General features: G+C 42.2%; 1 non-coding gene across 1 annotated transcript; it reads right to left on the bottom strand.

The window, feature by feature from the left end:
* Window positions 1-16332: 16332 nt before the first annotated feature.
* LOC129547417 (U6 spliceosomal RNA) lies at window positions 16333-16434 on the bottom strand. Its single transcript, XR_016035986.1, has one exon. It is a non-coding gene; the product is annotated as a U6 spliceosomal RNA (small nuclear RNA).
* Window positions 16435-18078: the final 1644 nt, after the last annotated feature.

Here is an 18078-nt window from a genome sequence, read left to right as displayed (position 1 = left end):
AATACTAGAGTGAATAGCCATTCATTTCTCCAGGGGATCTGGGTCTCCTGTATTGCAGGCAGATTCTTTACTATCTGAGCCACCCAAACCTGAGTTTATAATCCAGTTCACCACTTGAAAGGGATAGAAGTTGCTTCACTTATGGGACACTCCATGTCCTTGTGAAAATTAAATCAGTCAGCCATGTAGAGCATCCATATCAGTCAGGCTTTGGAAGAACACAGATCAGTTCAGTTCAGTTCAGTTGCTCAGTTGTGTCTGACTGTCTGTGACCCTGAGGACTGCAGCACGCCAGGCCTCCTTGTCCATCTCCAACTCCCAGTGTTTACTCAAACTCATGTCCATTGAGTCGGTGATGCCATCCAAGAACACAGATTCGGGCTGCTAATTGGGGCATGTCATGAAGGCATTGGCAGTGGGGAAGGTCAGACTCTCACCAGGCAGTGCCCCCCTGCCGTGCCTCACAGAAACAATCACCAGGCAGCCTGATGGAGACTGAAGGAGTTCATGGTAGGAAGAATGCAGCCCAACTCTGGGGCCAGATGATTTTGCCTCCCCTCTGCTGTGGATGTTCCTTCCTCTCAGCATCGCTTGCTCCTCCCTCTTGATTCTCTTGCTCAGGTCATTCTTCTGGGAGTTTGGTAGTTTCATATTTTGCATTTAGGTCTATGATCCTTTTCGGGGGAGCTAATTTTTATGAAAGGTGTCAGGTTTCTGTCTGGTGTTGTTGTTCAGTCTCTATATCGTGTCTGACTCTTTGCAACCCCGTGGACAGCAGCATGCCAGGCTTCCTGGTTCTTCTCTGGTCTGTGTCTAGCATCAGGTTTTTTGAATGTGGATGTCCAGTTACTCCAGCACCACTTGTTGAAAAGACTGTCTTTGTGCCATTGTATTGTCTTTGTTCCTTTGTCAAAGACCAGTTGATTGTCTTTATGTAGAATTATTTCTGGACTTTCTATTCTGTTCCTTTGATCTGTCTCTTCTTTTGCCAATGCCACACTGTCTTAATTACTGTAACTTTAAATTAAGTCTTGAAATCAGGTAGTGTCAGTCCTCTACTTTGTTCTTCTTCTTTAATATTTTGTCTGCTATTATGGGTCTTCTGGGAGAAGGCGATGGCAACCCACTCCAGTACTCTTGCCTGGAAAAGCCCATGGGCGAAGGAGCCTGGTGGGCTGCAGTGCATGGGGTCACGAGGAATCAGACACGACTGAATGACTTCACTTTCACTTTCCACTTTCACACATTGGAGAAGGAAACGGCAACCCACTCCAGTGTTCTTGCCTGGAGAATCCCAGGGAAGGGGGAGCCTGGTGGGCTGCCGTCTATGGGGTCTCACAGAGTCGGACACGACTGAATGATGCAGCAGCAGCAGCAGCAGCAGCATTGGTCCTCTGTCTCTCCATACAAACTTCAGAATCAGTTGATATCTACAAAATAACTTGCTGGCATTTTGACTGATATTGTGTTGAATCTATAAATCAGGTTGGGAATAACTGACATTTTGATAATATTGAACTCCCTATCTATGAACATGAAATATCTACTTATTTCAGTCAGTTCAGTTCAGTCACTCAGTCATGTCCGACTCTTTGCAACCCCATGAATCACAGCACGCCAGGCCTCCCTGTCCATCACCGACTCCCGGAGTTCACTCAAACTCATGTCCACAGAGTCGGTGATGCCATCCAGCCATCTCATTCTCTGTCGTCCCCGACTCCTCCCGCCCCCAATCCCTCCTAGCATCAGACTCTTTTCCAGTGAGCCAACTCGTCACATGAGGTGGTCAAAGTATTGGAGCTTCAGCTTTAGCATCAGTCCTTCCAATGAACACCCAGGACTGATCTCCTTTACAATGGACTGGTTGGATCTCCTTGCAGTCCAAGGGACTCTCAAGAGTCTTCTCCAACACCACAGTTCAAAAGCATCAATTCTTCGGTGATCAGCTTTCTTCACAGTCCAACTCGCACATCCATACATGACCACGGGAAAAACCATAGCCTTGACTAGACAGACCTTTGTTGGCAAAGTAATGTCTCTGCTTTTTAATATGCTATCTAGTTTGGTCATAACTTTCCTTCCAAGGAGTAAGCTTTTTTTTAATTTCATGGCTGCAGTCACCATCCACAGTGATTTTGGAGCCCAAAAAAATAAAATCTGCCACTGTTTCCAGTGTTTCCCCATCTATTTCCCATGAAGTGATGGGACCAGATGCCATGATCTTCGTTTTCTGAATGTTGAGCTTCAAGTCAACCTTTTCACTCTCCTCTTTCACTTTCATCAAGAGACTTTTGAGTTCCTCTTCACTTTCTGCCATTAAGGGTGGTGTCATCTGCATATCTGAGGTTATTGATATTTCTCCTGGCAATCTTGATTCCAGTTTGTGCTTCTTCCAGCCCAGCATTCCTCATGATGTACTCTGCATATAAGTTAAATAACCTGGGTGACAATATACAACCTTGACATACTCCTTTTCCTATTTGGAACCAGTCTACTTATTTAGATCTCCTCAAATCCTTTCATCAGAATTCTGTAGTTTTTCTCATGTAGATCTTATACATATTTTGTTATGTTTACACCTAAGTGATGAGTTGACTCACTGGAAAAGACTCTGTTGCTGGGAAAGGTTGGGGGCGGGAGGAGATGGGGACGACAGAGAATGAGATGGCTGGATGGCATCGCCGACTCTGTGGACATGAGTTTGAGTGAACTCCGGGAGTTGGTGATGGACAGGGAGGCCTGGCGTGCTGTGATTCATGGGGTCGTGGAGAGTTGGACACGACTGAGCAACTGAACTGAACTGAACTGACTGACACCTAAGTGTATCATGTCAACTGCAAATGGAGACACTTTTATTTCTTCCTGGTCAGTATACCTTTTATCAACTTGTTTTGTCTTATTGCATTAGCTAAGATTTCCAGTATGATGCTGAAAGTGTATGTTAATCATTTTAGCTTTCTAGGCCAGTACATACAAATTTGCTTTATTCTTTTAAATGACTGCATAATAGGGAAAGAGAATTTGGGGAGGCAGTATCTAGGATTAAGAATCAGACCTCTTTTGATGTCCTTTAAAATATAGAAGTGAACGTTGGAAGCCTTTTTAATTAACTTTGTTCACTGGGGTGTATTTCTTTGAATGTCACACCAAGCTGAGATGGGCACTGGCAAAGATTTATTCAAGTTACATGAGAGAGAGCTTCAAAACCCTGGGGTGGAGGATAGATTCGTGGAAGATAATGTTTAGACTAGAAAGAGAAAAAAAGAGTGAAGACAGAATATCTCCGTGGAAAGAGAAGAAGAAAAAATGCAGCCAGGAAGACAGACTATAAGTTAGTGTTGAAAGACAACAGAAGTACCAAGGAGATATCATACCAAGTCCCACGGAAGAATGCTATCCCAAAATGCAAAAGAGAGAAAAACACCCAGAAGAATGGAGTGGCAGGTGATGTGCTGCAGAGAAGCCAAACCAGGTAAGATCTGCAAAGGGTCCATTGGATCTAAGCGATTGTGGGTAGTGACATGGATGGTTGGAGAAGGAAATAGCCTGGAAAATCCTATGGATGGAAGGGCATGGTGGACTACAGTCCTTGGGGTCGCAAAGAGTTGGACAGGACTGAGCAACTTCACGTCACTTAGGGACAAGGATGGAGCAGAAGCCAGAGAGTCAGGCTGTAGGAGGTGGAGAAGCACATATGGAGCAAAAGGTGGGCATCACAGGGATAATACTATGCTTTTAAGAAATTTCACTCGAGATAAAAGGAGAGCAGTTAGGCAATGATTAAGAAGAAGTCACACGAGGCTGTGGGGATAATTTTGAACTCATATCACGGTTATATATAGAGATGAAAAAAATCAAAGTTCAGAGAGTCCTATTCAATTTTATAAAACAAACTGTCAAGTTAATGAGGCTTATATTGGTGAGTCAGACCCCATTAAAGCATATGTCACTGGCTGTTATAGGTACCCAGCCATGACTCAGAAATGCTGACACAGAGCCCCGTGGCATCAAGTATTGCTAAGCATCGCATATGCATTGTCAAACAGTGATTTAAAAGTTTACATAGGGTAAGCAGCTGGCAGACCAGCCCAGAACTATGGAAGGTACATTTCCTGTTATGGAAACTTTGCCAGCCTTTATTTTATGAGAAAATGCCTTGAGATTATAAAAGCTAAGTCATAGATACTGAAAAGTTGCAGCTTTCTTCATATTTAAGCTTCTTTAGGGATTCCCTTCGGAGAAGGCAATGGCAAGCCACTCCAGTACTCTTGCCTAGAAAATCCCATGGGCGGAGGAGCCTGGTAGGCTGCAGTCCGTGGGGTCACTAAGGGTCAGACACGACTGAGCGACTTCACTTTCACTTTTCACTTTCACACATTGGAGAAGGAAATGACAACCCACCCCAGTGTCCTTGCCTGGAGAATCCCAGGGAAGGGGGAGCCTGGTGGGCTTCTGTCTATGGGGTCACACAGAGTCGGACACGACTGAAGTGACTTAGCAGCAGTAGCAGCAGCAGCAGGGATTCCCTTTAAAGGGATTCCATGATGGCTCAGACAGTAAAGATTCTGCCTGCAATGCAGGAGACCCAGGTTTGACCCTGTGCTTTGCTAAACCTGTGGTGGAGATATTATCTGAGCTACTTCATCTATCAGTATTAAGTGACAGAAACCCATCTTCAGGTGGTCTAAGTCAGTATTGAAAGGTAACCAATTTTGTCACTGAAAGCCAAAAGGGACGGCTCTGGCATAGCTAGATCCAGCACCTGCAAGAGGACCCAGCCTCACCTGCCCCATCTCTCAGCTCACCCCTGTCTCTGCAAGCTCCCAGGTCAGTCAGGTGCTGCCCTCCAGGTGACCAGAGTTACCTTCACAGCATCTCCTGCCTGAAAAGCACACTTCTGGTCCCAGGATGGGTCTGGTTTGGTCACATACCCGTCTCTTTATCCCATCTCTACTGGGACTAGGAGGGAGGGAACTGTAGATATTCTGATTGGACAGTCTGAGTTCCATGACCACCCAGGTCAACTTGGCAGAAACTCCATGGACTGAGAGTGGGGAAGGGCGGTTTCCTGAGGACAATTCAACAGCAAACAGATTTTGAGCTGGTAAAAACAACCCACGTCCTCTATCCTCTCTGTCTCAGAGGTTGGAAATATTTTCAGATGTTTTCAGTTTAGAAAATTAAGGACGTTAATAAATTCTTGTACCTATTTTCTAAAGGTTCCAGTCCTCTGCACCAGAGTTTTTCAAGCTAGTCGTTGCTGACATTTTGAGACAGATAATTCGTTGCTGTGGTCAACGTCCCTGTTCTCTACCCACCTGAAGCCAGTGGACTACATACCTTCTCCCTCCTGTTCTGGCAACCAGAATTGTCTCTAAGTTAGTAACTAGGCCTTGGGAAGCAAAAATCACCCCCTGTTGAGAGCTATGAAAGTGAAAGTGTTAGTCGCTCAGCCATGTCCGACTCTTTGTGACCCCATGGACTATAGCCTGCCAGGTTCCTCTGTCCATGGGTTTCTCCAGGAAAGAATACTGAAGTGGGTTGCCATTTCCTTCTCCAGGGGATTTTCCCAACCTAGGGATCTAACCTGGGTCTCCTGCATTTCAAGCAGATTCTTAACCGTCTGAGCTACCATGGAAGACCGTTGAGAGTGATAGGCTCTGTGATTTCCTTGGGGGTGATTTTTATTATAATTATGCAGATAAAATTCAATTTTATCAAGTGATTCTAACTACAGAAGGCTTCTCAGTGAGTACAACTGGCATTTGGGGAGCTAGGGGAAGAAATGCTGTCCAAGCAGCTTGAGTGAAAGGAGGCTGAGTCCCAGAGCCTTCAAGAAGGGGTCCCTCTCCGCCCACTCCCTCTTGTCAGTTTCTCTGTTTCTCCACTCTGGGCAGCTGCACTTTGTGTCAATTACTGCAACAGTCAAGGGAGGAACCTGATTGGTCCAGCCCATGAGTCATGCTCTGCTTGGATCAGGGGTCTGCGCATCCAATTAGCTGCATCCCAGGCTGGGGGGAGAGTAACATCGAATGTTTCAGAGCCTTCCTTTCCAACAGCAGGGGCTGTGACAGGGAATTCTCCACCTATGGGACCGCAGTTAGAATGAGTGGGTGAATCAAAACACATCTACCATATGATGGAAGGGCAGAAGGGAAAAAGTACCAAGGTGTAAGACATGGCTTGCCTAGCACTGACTCAGTTTTGTTTTTTAATTTTAAGAAAATTGCATCATGGTAAAAAAAAAATATATATATATATAACAAAATTTGCCATTTTAACCAAATTTAGGTGTACAGTGGCATTAAGTACAATCTTTTTATTTTTTTTATTTGTATTTTTTTACTTCTATTTTTTTTTAAAGTACATTCTGTGTACAACGTGTGCCTTAATACATACTATGGCATTAAGTACCTTCACACTGTTGTACAACCATCAGCACCATCCATGTCCAGAACGTTTTTATCTTCCTCAACTGAAACTCTGCACCCATCAAGCAACTCCCCTGTCCCCCAGTTCCTGGCAATCACCAGTCGCCTTTCTATCTCTAAGTCTGACTGCTCTAGGGACCACATATAAGTGGATCATACAGTATTTGTCCTTTCGTGACTGACTTATTTCACTCCCCATAACGTCCTCAAGTTTCATCCATGTTGTAGCATATGTCAGAATTTCTTATTTTTGAAGGTTGACTAATATTTCATTGTATGGACAGGCCACATTTTGTTTATTCATTTATTTTCAGTGAACGCTTGAATTGCTTCTACCTTTTAGCTGTTGAGGATAGGACTGGCTCAGTTGGGTTTTCTTTTATTTTAAAGGAAGTCTGATATTCTAGTCTTAAAATGGGGGGGGCACTGAACATTTCCAATCTGATCTTATATTTTAGCATTAAATTGTGATTGCCATGTCAAAATCAACGAGATTATTCAGATCTATGGCAGGGCACTGACTGAAGAACACTCATAAAATTTTTACAGCTTTGTTGAGTAGAGGCAATGGACAAAAATGTACATATTTGCTGTAAATATTGTGAAGAGTGTGGATCTTTGCAAACATCCATGATTTGTCACCACTACAATTAAAGAAATAAACATACCTACCACCTCCAAAAGTTCCATCGTATCCCTTTTCTTCGTGTGTGTGTGTTGAGAACACATCCCATCATATTTGCCCTCAAAGTTTGAAGTGCTAAGCACCATAATTGTTAATTATAGGCACTCTGTCATACTGTCGGTCTCTCGAACTTAGTCATCTTGTATAACTATAACTCTTTACCCCTTGGACAATTCCCTATGCTCCCCTCCCCCATCCCCTCGCAACCACCATTCTATTTTCTGCTTCTGTCAGTTTGACTATTTTAGATGCTTCCTGGAAGTAGGATGAAGCAGTAGTTGTCCTTCTGTGACTGACTTATTTTATTAGCATAATGTTGTTGCAAATGGTAGGATTTCCTTCTTTTCTTAACACTGAATGATATTCCACCGTACGTACACACCACATTTTCTCTGTCTGTTCATCAGCTGATGGACCTTTGGGTTGTTTACATATCTTGAATGGAGTGAGTAATGCTGCAGTGAACATGGGCCTGCAGATTATCTCTTCAATATCCTGATTTCAGTTCTTTTGGATATGTCCCCAGAAGTGGGATTTCTAGATCATATGGTAGTTCTATATTTAATTTTTTGAGGAACCTACATACTGTTTTGCACAGTGGCTGCCCCATTTTGTATTCCCACCAGCAGTGCACAGGATTTCCAGTTTCTCCACGTCCTTGCCAACACTTGTTATCTTTTATTTTTCTGATAACAGCCATCATAATAGGTGTGAGGTGAGAGCTCGTTTGTGATTTTCATTTGCATTTCCCTGAGGGTTAGTGATGTTGAGCACCTTTGTGTGTACCCATTGACCACTTACATGAGCTCTTTAGAGAAATATCTGCTCAAGTCTTTTGCCCATTTTTTAATCAGTTTTTTATTGTTGTTGCTATTGAGTTGAATGACTTCTTATATAGTTTGAAAATTAACCCTTTATCAGACGTAAGGTCTGCAAATATTTTCTCCCATTCCAGAAATTGCCATTTAATTCTGTTGATTGTTTCCTTTGCTGTTTTGTCCTGAAGCTCTTTAGTTTGATGTAGTCCCATTTTTGCTTCTTCTTCTTTTTTATTTTGGCTTTTCTGCCCAGACTTTTGGTGCCATATCCATGAAATGGTGAGAGACAGAGAGACCTGGCATGCTGCAGTCTACTGGGTCGCAAAGAGTTGGACATGACTAGACATGGACAACATCCATGAGATCATTGCCAAACCCAATGTCATGAAGCTTTTCCCTTATGTTTTCTTGTAGAAGTTTTACAGTTTCAGGTCTTACACTTAAGTCTTTAATCTGGGACTGACTCAGTTTTCTTTTAAAAAATATTTATTTGGCTGCACCAGGTCTTATTTGTGGCACATAGGATCTTTAGTTGTGGCATGTGGGATCTAGTTCCCTGACCAGGGGTTGAACCCGGGCACCCTGCATTGCGAGTGCAGAGTCTCAGCCACTGGATCACCAGGGATGCCCCAGGATTAACTCAGTATTACACTGAATGTCGTGTGTCCCAAAAAACCCCTCAGTCCCTGGACAAACCAGGACAGTTGATCACCCTAGACATGAACCACGCTGGTGTACTGAAAAGCCAAGTCATCAGCTAAAGCAGACAAGGGCATTACCACCAGTGATGCAAGATTTTGGTGTTCCAGGAAAGGTGGCTCTTCCTTCACAATGTCCGAGGACTGAGCAGGTTAAGGCAAGGTAGCTCTCAGAGGTCCCCAGTGGAGTGGCCAGTCCCAGTGACAGAATCCATGCCCATAGGGGAACCTGAAAGTGACTCTCCCACACTTAGGCTTTGCCTCAGCCTGGTCTTTTCGTAAATACCAAAGTGCATTAAAGATCTAACTCCTACAAAGCCAAGAGGGCTTTCCATTAACAAGAAACTTTACAAAAATCATGAATTTTCAGTAAATCTGAGATCTGTTTCCTCCCTTGTGTTTTTGTGCATTACTTCTTAAACATGTGAGCTGCCAAAGTTATCGCTTTTCTATATATTTCTTTTCACACTGCATTGCTTGCAAGAAAACTGAATGCTCAGTTTCTGGCATTAAACACGTTTTTTTGGGATCACTGTCAGTGTAACCAACAAGGCTTATATTTTTCACGGTCTGTAACGTGGCTTGTTGTTTGGTAAGAACAGGAACAGTAGGTTTTGGGGAGGTGTCATGTTCTATTTGCATTGGCTTCCCAACTGCTAAGCGCTGACAGATTTCAGCATCTTTCAGGTCTGAAATAGTTTCGATCTTTGGTTGGAGGTGGGGGGAGGGAAAGATATATTTTTTAAAAAAGTTATTGATCTGTTCATCATGGAAACAAGTTACATTTTTGTACTTTAAATCTCACATTTTAAGTCTCACCTGTGTGATACTGTCTTTTGTCCACTGCTAGGGTGAGATGCAGGATTTTTAAAGTGTGCTTTTATAGATGCTTCAGTTAAATTTTTTTGTTTTGCTCAATAAAAATCTGCATCTCCTAAGCAGAAGTTTCATCAACAGATATTAGACAAATATGATCAACTGCCAGGGAGTTAAAAGAACTCAGTAATGATGACATGATATTGATCGTGGTAAGCTAAATAAACCAGCTCCATTTCTAAAGGTCAAACAGCCCCATTAGCTTCAGGGAAATGGACAGGAGTGGCATTTTCCGATCCAGCAGAAGCGTGGGCCTTCTTTATCTTCAGCACACCCTCCAATTCAACATGTTAATACATAAGAACACCTACGTGGCTGGGTCTAAGGGTTGATTTAAAATTTTAAATGATGTGTAATGGTATTTCGGAAGATAAAAGCCTCCCCTGGGGCTGAGCCGTGGTGGCTTGAAGCCAAGTCTCAGGCTGTCTACACAGGTAGCAGCAGAATGTTGCAAAATGGTGCCCTGTCAGTACATGGGGAGAAGTGACACCCGTTCCTTCACACCCTCCCTGGATTTGTAAGTTAGGAGGTGCAGGTGGCCTTCTGGAGCGGGGTACAGGCTGCTTGCATGTGCCCAGCCACCATTTCCCCACTAAAAGGAGCATAGGATCTTTATTTATGGTATATAAAGTGATGGCTTATAAGTGCTCATCTTTGGTTTCATTACATAAAAAATATTTATTCAAATTTCACATTTGCTCTGTTTTTAAATTTCTTGAGTTTTTTAATGCAAAAGTAACACATGCACAGGTTTAAAATATCAAGTCGTGCAAAGGTTTTTAATATGGAAAGTAAGTCTCCCTTCTCCTCCCTTCAGCCTCCTAGTTTACCTTCCTAAGAAAACCAGTTATCAGTTTCATTAATATGCATATTTTATAAATAGGCAAAGACAAGCATATCTATAGATCGCCAACCTTTTTACAAAAATAGTATCATGCTACATACATTGCTCTGCATCTTGCTTTTTTAAATTAAACTTTTAAAGATAATTGTAGGTTCATATGCAATAAGAAATAATACAGAGAGATCCGTGTATCCTGACCCCAGTTTCCCAGAATGCTAACATCTTACAAAACTGTTATATAAAACCACAGCCAGGATATTGACTTTGATAGATTCCATCCGCCTCATTCAGATTTCCTCACTTATACTCCTTTATGAGTATTTAGCTCCATACAATTTTACCACACACGTAGGTTTGTATATCCAACACCACAGTCAAGATTCAGAACAGCTCCATTGCTCCAGGGATCTCTCATGTTGCTCTTTTTTTTTTTTTAATCTGGCCGTGCTGGGTCTTTAGTTGCAGCATATGGGATCTAGCTCCCTGACCAGTGATTGAACCCAGGCCTCCTGTGTTGGGAGTGCAGAGTCTTAGCCACTGAGTCACCAGGGTAGTCCCTAATGTTGCTCTTCCTTTTTTCAGATTTATCTGTTTATGGCTGCGCTGGGTCTTCATTGCTGCACTCTGGCCTTCCCTAGTAGTGGTGAGCAGGGGCTCCCCTCTAGCTGTGATATGCGGGCTTCTCGTTTCTGGGGCCCTAGAGTGCAGGCTCAGGTACAGGCTTAGTGTCTCCACGGTGTGTGGATTCTTCCCAGATCAGGATCGAAACTAAGTCCCCTTCATTGGCAGGTAGATTCTTAACCACTGGACCACTAGGTTGAATGAGTAAAACTGTTATGAACATTCATGTACAAGTTTCTTATTTCACAACATAAGTTTTCATTTTTCTTGGTAAATATCTAAGATTGCAATTTCTGGGTCAGATGGTAATTGTATGTTTAATTTTGTAAGCAATTACCAAACTTTTTAAAAATTACCATTTTACATTCCTACCAGCAATCTAGTTTTTTTTGTATTTTCACTAGCGTTGGGTGTTGTCATTATTTTTTCTGAAAGTACAATGTTATTTTTTACTTTCCACATTGTGTCTTTTATTTCCTTTTTTCTTTTTTTGCTTTATTGCAATGGGATTTTTTTCCACTTAAGCGATAATATCAACAGTTTTTTAAAAAGAATATGACTTGGATATCACATGAGTAACGTGAATCAGCCTCACTCTTTTTAATGGCTTTGTAGGGTTCCGTAGTAAAATGACCTTGTTTTACCAGCATCCTATCGATCGGCCTTTAGTTGATTCTAATCTTTTGCTATGAAGAGCAAGGCTTCAATGAGTGTCCTTGTGCGTGTCTTTTCATACATGTGAGGATATTATAGAAATAATTCTAGAAATAAAGTTATTACATTAAAAACATGTTCACTTTATATTTTGATAGTAGCTAAACTGCCCTCCAAAATGGAGGATACTATCTAACCCAGTGTCTTCTCAATTTTTTAAAATCTTTATCAATTGGATAGGTGAAAAAAAGGATATCTTTTTGTTATAGTTTCTGAATTTTAAGATGAGTTGAAACGTCGCTTAAAATACAAATTTATTAAACTGAAAATGATTCTCTAAAAATTAGAAGAGTATTTTGTTTTCATATATCAGTTAGATAATATCACCTTTTAAAAAAATTCAATCCAGGTCTCCAGGCTGTATTTTTAAAACAATATAGAGGGACTTCCCTGATGGTCAGGTAGTCAAGAATTCACCTTGCGATGCAAGGAATGCTGGTTTGATCCCTGGTCAGGGAACTAAGATCCCACGTGCCTTGGAGCAACTAAGATAGCACACTGCAATGAAAATATCATGCATGCTGCAACTAAGACCCAAGGCAGCCAAATAAATAAACAGTTTTTAAAAGCAATGTAGAAGTCATGACACATTTCATTCATGTATATTGAGGAAGCTTTAGTTGAGGCACTTTAGCAAACAGTCACCAAATACCAGTTATGTCAATAAATAAAACTTCGGCTTTCAAGGAGCTTGTGGTCTAGCAGATGAGGCCAAAGAATTTCACTGCAATACAGGAAGTATTAGCATAACTGTCTACAATGGATGCCACTTTATAGGACAGAGGGGGAAAGGAACTGAGCTGAATCTGGAGGTCAGAGAAGGCTTTGTGCAGGAGAGAAGTTCTGAGCTGAGATGCAAAGGAGAAGTAGAGACTAGCCAGGTGAAGACAGGTAGACTGGCATCTCAGCAGAGGGAAGAGCATGGCAAAGACATTGAGGCATGAATGAACTTGAAAAGCGAGGAGAATATCAGAAACCCAGCATTTCTAGAGGGACAGGCTGAGGGTTCAGAAAACTGCTCAAATTTTACACACCTTTGTGATCAGCACCCAGATTGAGAAAGAGAACATTGCCAACATCCTGGGCCCTTAAGTTCCCTTTCAGTCACTATACCTTCAGAGGTAGCTATCCTGACTTCTATTGCTGTAGACTTGTGTTGTCTTTATTAAAATGCTAGAATACATCTTATTTAAATAGAATCATACAGCATGTACTCTTTGGTTTTATTTATTTCTTCTTTCACTTAGCATGTTTCTGAGATTCATCCACATTGTCCTGTGTGGCTGTGGTTTGTTCTTCTTGTGGGTGTACAGCATCCCATCTATGTGTATATATTTATCTATTCATTCTCCTGTGGATGTATATTTGGGTAGTTTTCGGTTGGAGACCTCTATCAATAGTGCTTGCATATATCTTTGGATGAACATGAATATGGATTTCTTTTGGGAGAGGCGTAATTGAATCATAGGGTATATATTCGTGGGCTTTAGTAGATACTGCCAAGAGTTTTCCAAAATGCTTGTACCATTTCTGCTTCCACCAGTGGTCTATGAAGGAATTCCACTTGCTTCACAGTCTTGCCAACACTTTCTGTCCTTTTCATTTTAGCCATTCTGGTGGGTGGTATTGCATTTTGGGTTTAATTTGCATTTCCTTGATGACTAACGAAGTTGGGAACGTTTTCATAATTTCCCTTGATTTTTTTTCTCAGCTTTTTATTACAAAAATGTTCACATTCAGAAAAGTTAAAAGAATTGTATAACAGACACTCATATATTTAGCACCTAAGTCAAACAATTGTTAACCTTTTGCTATCTTTACTTGGTGCACGCATGTGTGTTTGAGATTGTTTTGCTGATCCATTGAAAAGTAAGTTGTGATCAAAATGACCCTTGATCCATAATTACTTCAGGAAGTATCTCCTAGAAATAAAGACACTTTCCTATATAACCACAATACCTTGATCCTATCTAACAAACTTTACAATAATTTCCTAAAAATATTATCTACTTGCTCCCAAAGGATTTGCCATTGAGTTTTTTGAACCAGGAGCCAATCAAGGCTGACACTGTGTTTGGTTGCTGTGACCCTCTAAATAGACCCACCGTCTTCTCCTGCGCCCATTTCACTGACTTTTCTTTGGCAGTGCTAGGTCTTCGTTGCTGCACCTGGGCTTTCTCTAGCTGCGGAGAGTGGGGCCTACTCTCTAGTTGTGGTGCTTGGACTTCTAACTGTGGTTTTTTTCTCTTGCAGAGCATAGGCTCTTGGCGCGTGTGGTTTCAGTGTCGGAACCACAGGGGCTCATTAGTTGTGGCTCGCAGGCCCTAGAGCAGTGCAGGCTTTGGAAGTTGTGGCGTGCGGACTTAGTTACTCTGTGGCAGGTGGAATCTTCCCAGACCAGGAATCAAACTCAGGTCCCCTGTGTCGGCAGACAGATGCTTATCTACTGTGCCACCACACTGACATTTTGGAGAATGTCATTGTGTTCCGCCTGTCTATGTAAAGAAATTTTTAACTTCAGTGGCTTAAACCAGCTATTATATCTCACAAATTTAGGCAGGGCTCGGTCAAGTGATTCTTTGTTTTTTATGACATTGACAATAGTCAGTGGTGAAATTCACTTGGCAGATGGACGGGCTGGAGGATTCAAAGATGGCTTTGCTCTCGTATCTGGCACCTTGGTTGTGATCGCTGGAATGCTGCTCCCAGCTAGGAATGCCCACCAGAGCATGTCCATGTAGCCTCTCTAGCATGGTAGCCTCAGAGTAGTTTTCTTATATAATGGCTCATGACTCTGAGAATGAGTGTTTTGGTGAACAGGACTTTGTTCCTTTTATGACCTAGCTTCAGAAGTCACATAGCATCACTTTCATCAGCCCCTGTTGTTTGAAGCAGTCACAAAGCCTACCCAGTTTCAAGAATTGGAAGCTATGTTTTAAAAACCACCAAGGTCTGCCTTCTGGCCACAAATGACAGATCTTCTTCAATTGATGATGACATGGCATCCTGATAAACCCGTTATAAAGTGAAAATATCACAAGCTGATAAAGAATTGAATACACCTAACTTACCCAACATCATAGCTTAGCCTCGCCTACCTTACAAGTGCCCAGAAAGTGAAAGTCACTCAGTTGTGTCCATCTCTTGGAGACTGCATGTTCTATACAGTCCATGGAATCCTCCAGGCCAGAATACTGGAGTGGGTAGCTTTTTCCTTCTCCAGGGGATCTTCCCAGGGATCGAACCCAGGTCTCCCACATTGCAGATGGATTCTTTACCAGCTGAGCCACCAGGGAATCCCTAAGTGCTCAGAACACTTACATTATTCTATGGTTGGCAAACTCATCTAACACAAAGGCTATTTTATAATAAAGTGTTGAATGTCTTGTGTAATTTATTGAATACTGAAAGTGAAAACAGAGTGGCTGTCTGAGTACAGATTGTTTGTAGGTGTATTCGTTGTTCACCACCAATGATCGCCTGGCTGTCCGGGAAGCTTCGGGCTTGCTGCCATTGCCCAGCATCGTATGAAAGGATCGTACCACACACCACCAAAGCCAGGAAGAGATCAAAATTTGAAGAACAGTTCCTGATGAATGCATATTGCATCACTGTAAAAAATCAAAAAAATTGAAGTAGAACTGTCGTAATTTGAAGACCATCTCTATCTGGCTTTCTCTCACATGCAGGATACACACATCCTTTTCCAAGCATTCCCCAAAGTCTCATCTCGTTATGACATAAGGTTCAGGCTCTTCGAGAGATGCCTTTTTAAAATGTTATTGTATTTATTTATTTATTTTTGGTTGCACTGGATCTTCACTGCTGGGCATGGACTTCTCTCTAGCTGCGGTGGCCAGGGACTACTCTTTGTTGCAGTGTATGGCTTCTCTTGTTGCAGGACACAGGCTCTAGGCATGCAGGCTTAGTAGTTGCAGCTCCGGTGCTCTACAGCGTGGGCTGAGTCATTGTGGCACATGTGCTTAATTGACCCATAGCATGTGGAATCTTCTCTGACCAGGGATCAAACCCATGTCCCCTTCACTGGCAGGTGGATTCTTATCTACGGCACTACCAGGGAATACCAAGAGATGCCTCTTTTTTTTCTTGAGTTCCCTGTTGCAGTTGCTATTGGACCATCCTCTTAGAAGTCTTAAAAGCACTACTGTGTAGCTGAGAGGAGTGATGAGGCAGGCCCTTAAGATTCCCAGGCAGATTTTTGTATACTTGAAAAGGTTATGAAGCGCCATCTTCATTCTTTCCGAGGTCAGAAATGTCTGTCTTACAGTCCACGCACCTGATTCCCTATTTTACTCTTAGGAGGCTCCACATTCTGATTCTACTGGTTTCTTCTTAATGTCGTTTTACTTTTTCTCAAACCCGCCTCACTCGCTTCCATATTTCTTGTAAGGTTGAATCTAGAGGATTGATTGGATTCAGGTGAACTATTTTGGCAAGAATACTTCATAGGTGATTCGGCATACATTATACTGCACGACATCTATAGACACATACTATCAGGCTATCCCACCAACAGTGTGTTAGGTTTGATCACTTGCGTAGGGTGGTGACCATCAGCTCTTTCCTTTGTAAAAATACATTGTCTTCTTCATGATTAGCCTGTAATCTGTGGGGTGATACTATTAAAAAAATGTAATGCTTCACAGGTTCACTTTATCCTTGTGCAGGGGCCATGCTAATCTTTCTGACATTCTTCCAGTTTACTCTGTGCTATGGAAGCAAGCGCTCATGTGGGTTTCATGCATACAGATGTCCCATCTCTTACCCCAGCACCTCCTCCGGCTCCAGGTGTCTGTTGACTGAGCTTAGAATATCCCCCAAATGTTCTAGTTTCTTTGGTAGTAGTTTTTTTTTCCCCTATCCATGTTTAAGCTGTGTTTTTCTTTGCTCCAGTTTTTCTATCAATCTGATCCCATCTGCTTTCTATCTCATAGGAATTCATGTATAATCTGCTCTTCTGGTAGCACTCTATTGCTTTCCTATGATTTTATGGGTTTCGTGTAGAAATATGAAATACCTACAGCAGGGACCCTTAAGAACATGTGAGGCAGGAAATAGGAAGGGTGGTGTGTATGGTTGTGTTCAATCAGACATCTCCAGCTAATCTTCGGTCTTGGAAACTGTATCATTGGGTAACAATGAGAAATTAGCTGAGGATGGAGATGGAAACCAGCTTATTACTGCCTGATATTAATCAAATTAGGCTTTCCAGGTGGTTCAGTGGTAAAGAATCTGCCTGCAATGCAGGAGACACAGGAGATGTGGGTTCAATCCCTGGGTCGGGAAGATCCCATGGAAAAGGAAACGCAACCCACTCCAGTATTCTTGCCTAGAAAATCCTTTGAACAGAGGAGCCTTGTGGGCTACAGTCCATGGGCTCGAAAAGAGTTGGACATGAGGAACCCACCAGGCTCCTCTGTCTGTGGGATTTCCCAGGCAAGAATAGTGGAGTGTGTTGCCATTGCCTTTTCCAGAGGGTCTTCCTGACCTAGGGATCAAACCCACATCTCTTACGCCTCCTGCATTGGCAGGCAGGTTCTTTACCAATAGTGCTACCTGGGGGAAGAGACCCTAATCCAATATGGCCAGTATCTTTATAAGAAAGAAACACCAGGGATGTGCCTGCATAGAGGAAAGGCCATATGACAACATCATCTGCAACCAAGGAGAGGCCTCAGGAGAAACGAGCCCTGCTGACACCTTGATCTTGGACTTTCAGCCTCCAGTACAGTGAGAAATTTTCTATTGTTTAAGCCACTCAGTCTGTGGTATTTTGTTGTGGTGGTCTTAGCAAGCTAATACACAGATCATGGAAGACATGTATGACTTAGCAAGGAGTTTGGAATTTAGTCTGTAACTGAGGGACTTATCTGATAGTCCAATGGCTAACACTCCTTGATCCCAATGCAGGGAGCCGGGTTCAATCCCTGGTCAGGGAACTAGATCTCACATGCCACAACTAAAGATACTGCATGCCACAGCTGAAGAAAAGAAAGATCCCATGTGCCGCAACTAAGATCTGGCATAGCCAAATAATTTTTTCTTTTTTTTTTTGAACTGGTTTTATTTTATTTGCATTTAACATGATTACACACATTCATGTGTCTAACAAGATCTGCACTGTTACATTAAAAACACAGTACGATAACATTCAGCATGAGGTACTTCATATTTATATATGTTTCCTTCACAAATAATGCGGTAAGCTCCTGAATTCAAGCACTCTGATGCACAACTGGCTAGTGTCTTGAATTAGCAAGCTTATTTAGACACCTTAAAAAAAAGACCGTTCAGTGCAATAATTATGTAGAAATTAGACCATTTACTTAAATACTATATTAAGATATGCTTAAAGAATAAGTTACATTAG

This window comes from Moschus berezovskii, chromosome 22 (genome assembly GCF_049115385.1).
Source record: "Moschus berezovskii isolate FMDL1 chromosome 22, NW_MosBer_1.0, whole genome shotgun sequence".
Lineage (NCBI taxonomy): Eukaryota > Metazoa > Chordata > Mammalia > Artiodactyla > Moschidae > Moschus > Moschus berezovskii.
This window is presented reverse-complemented; position numbering and strand designations above follow the sequence as displayed.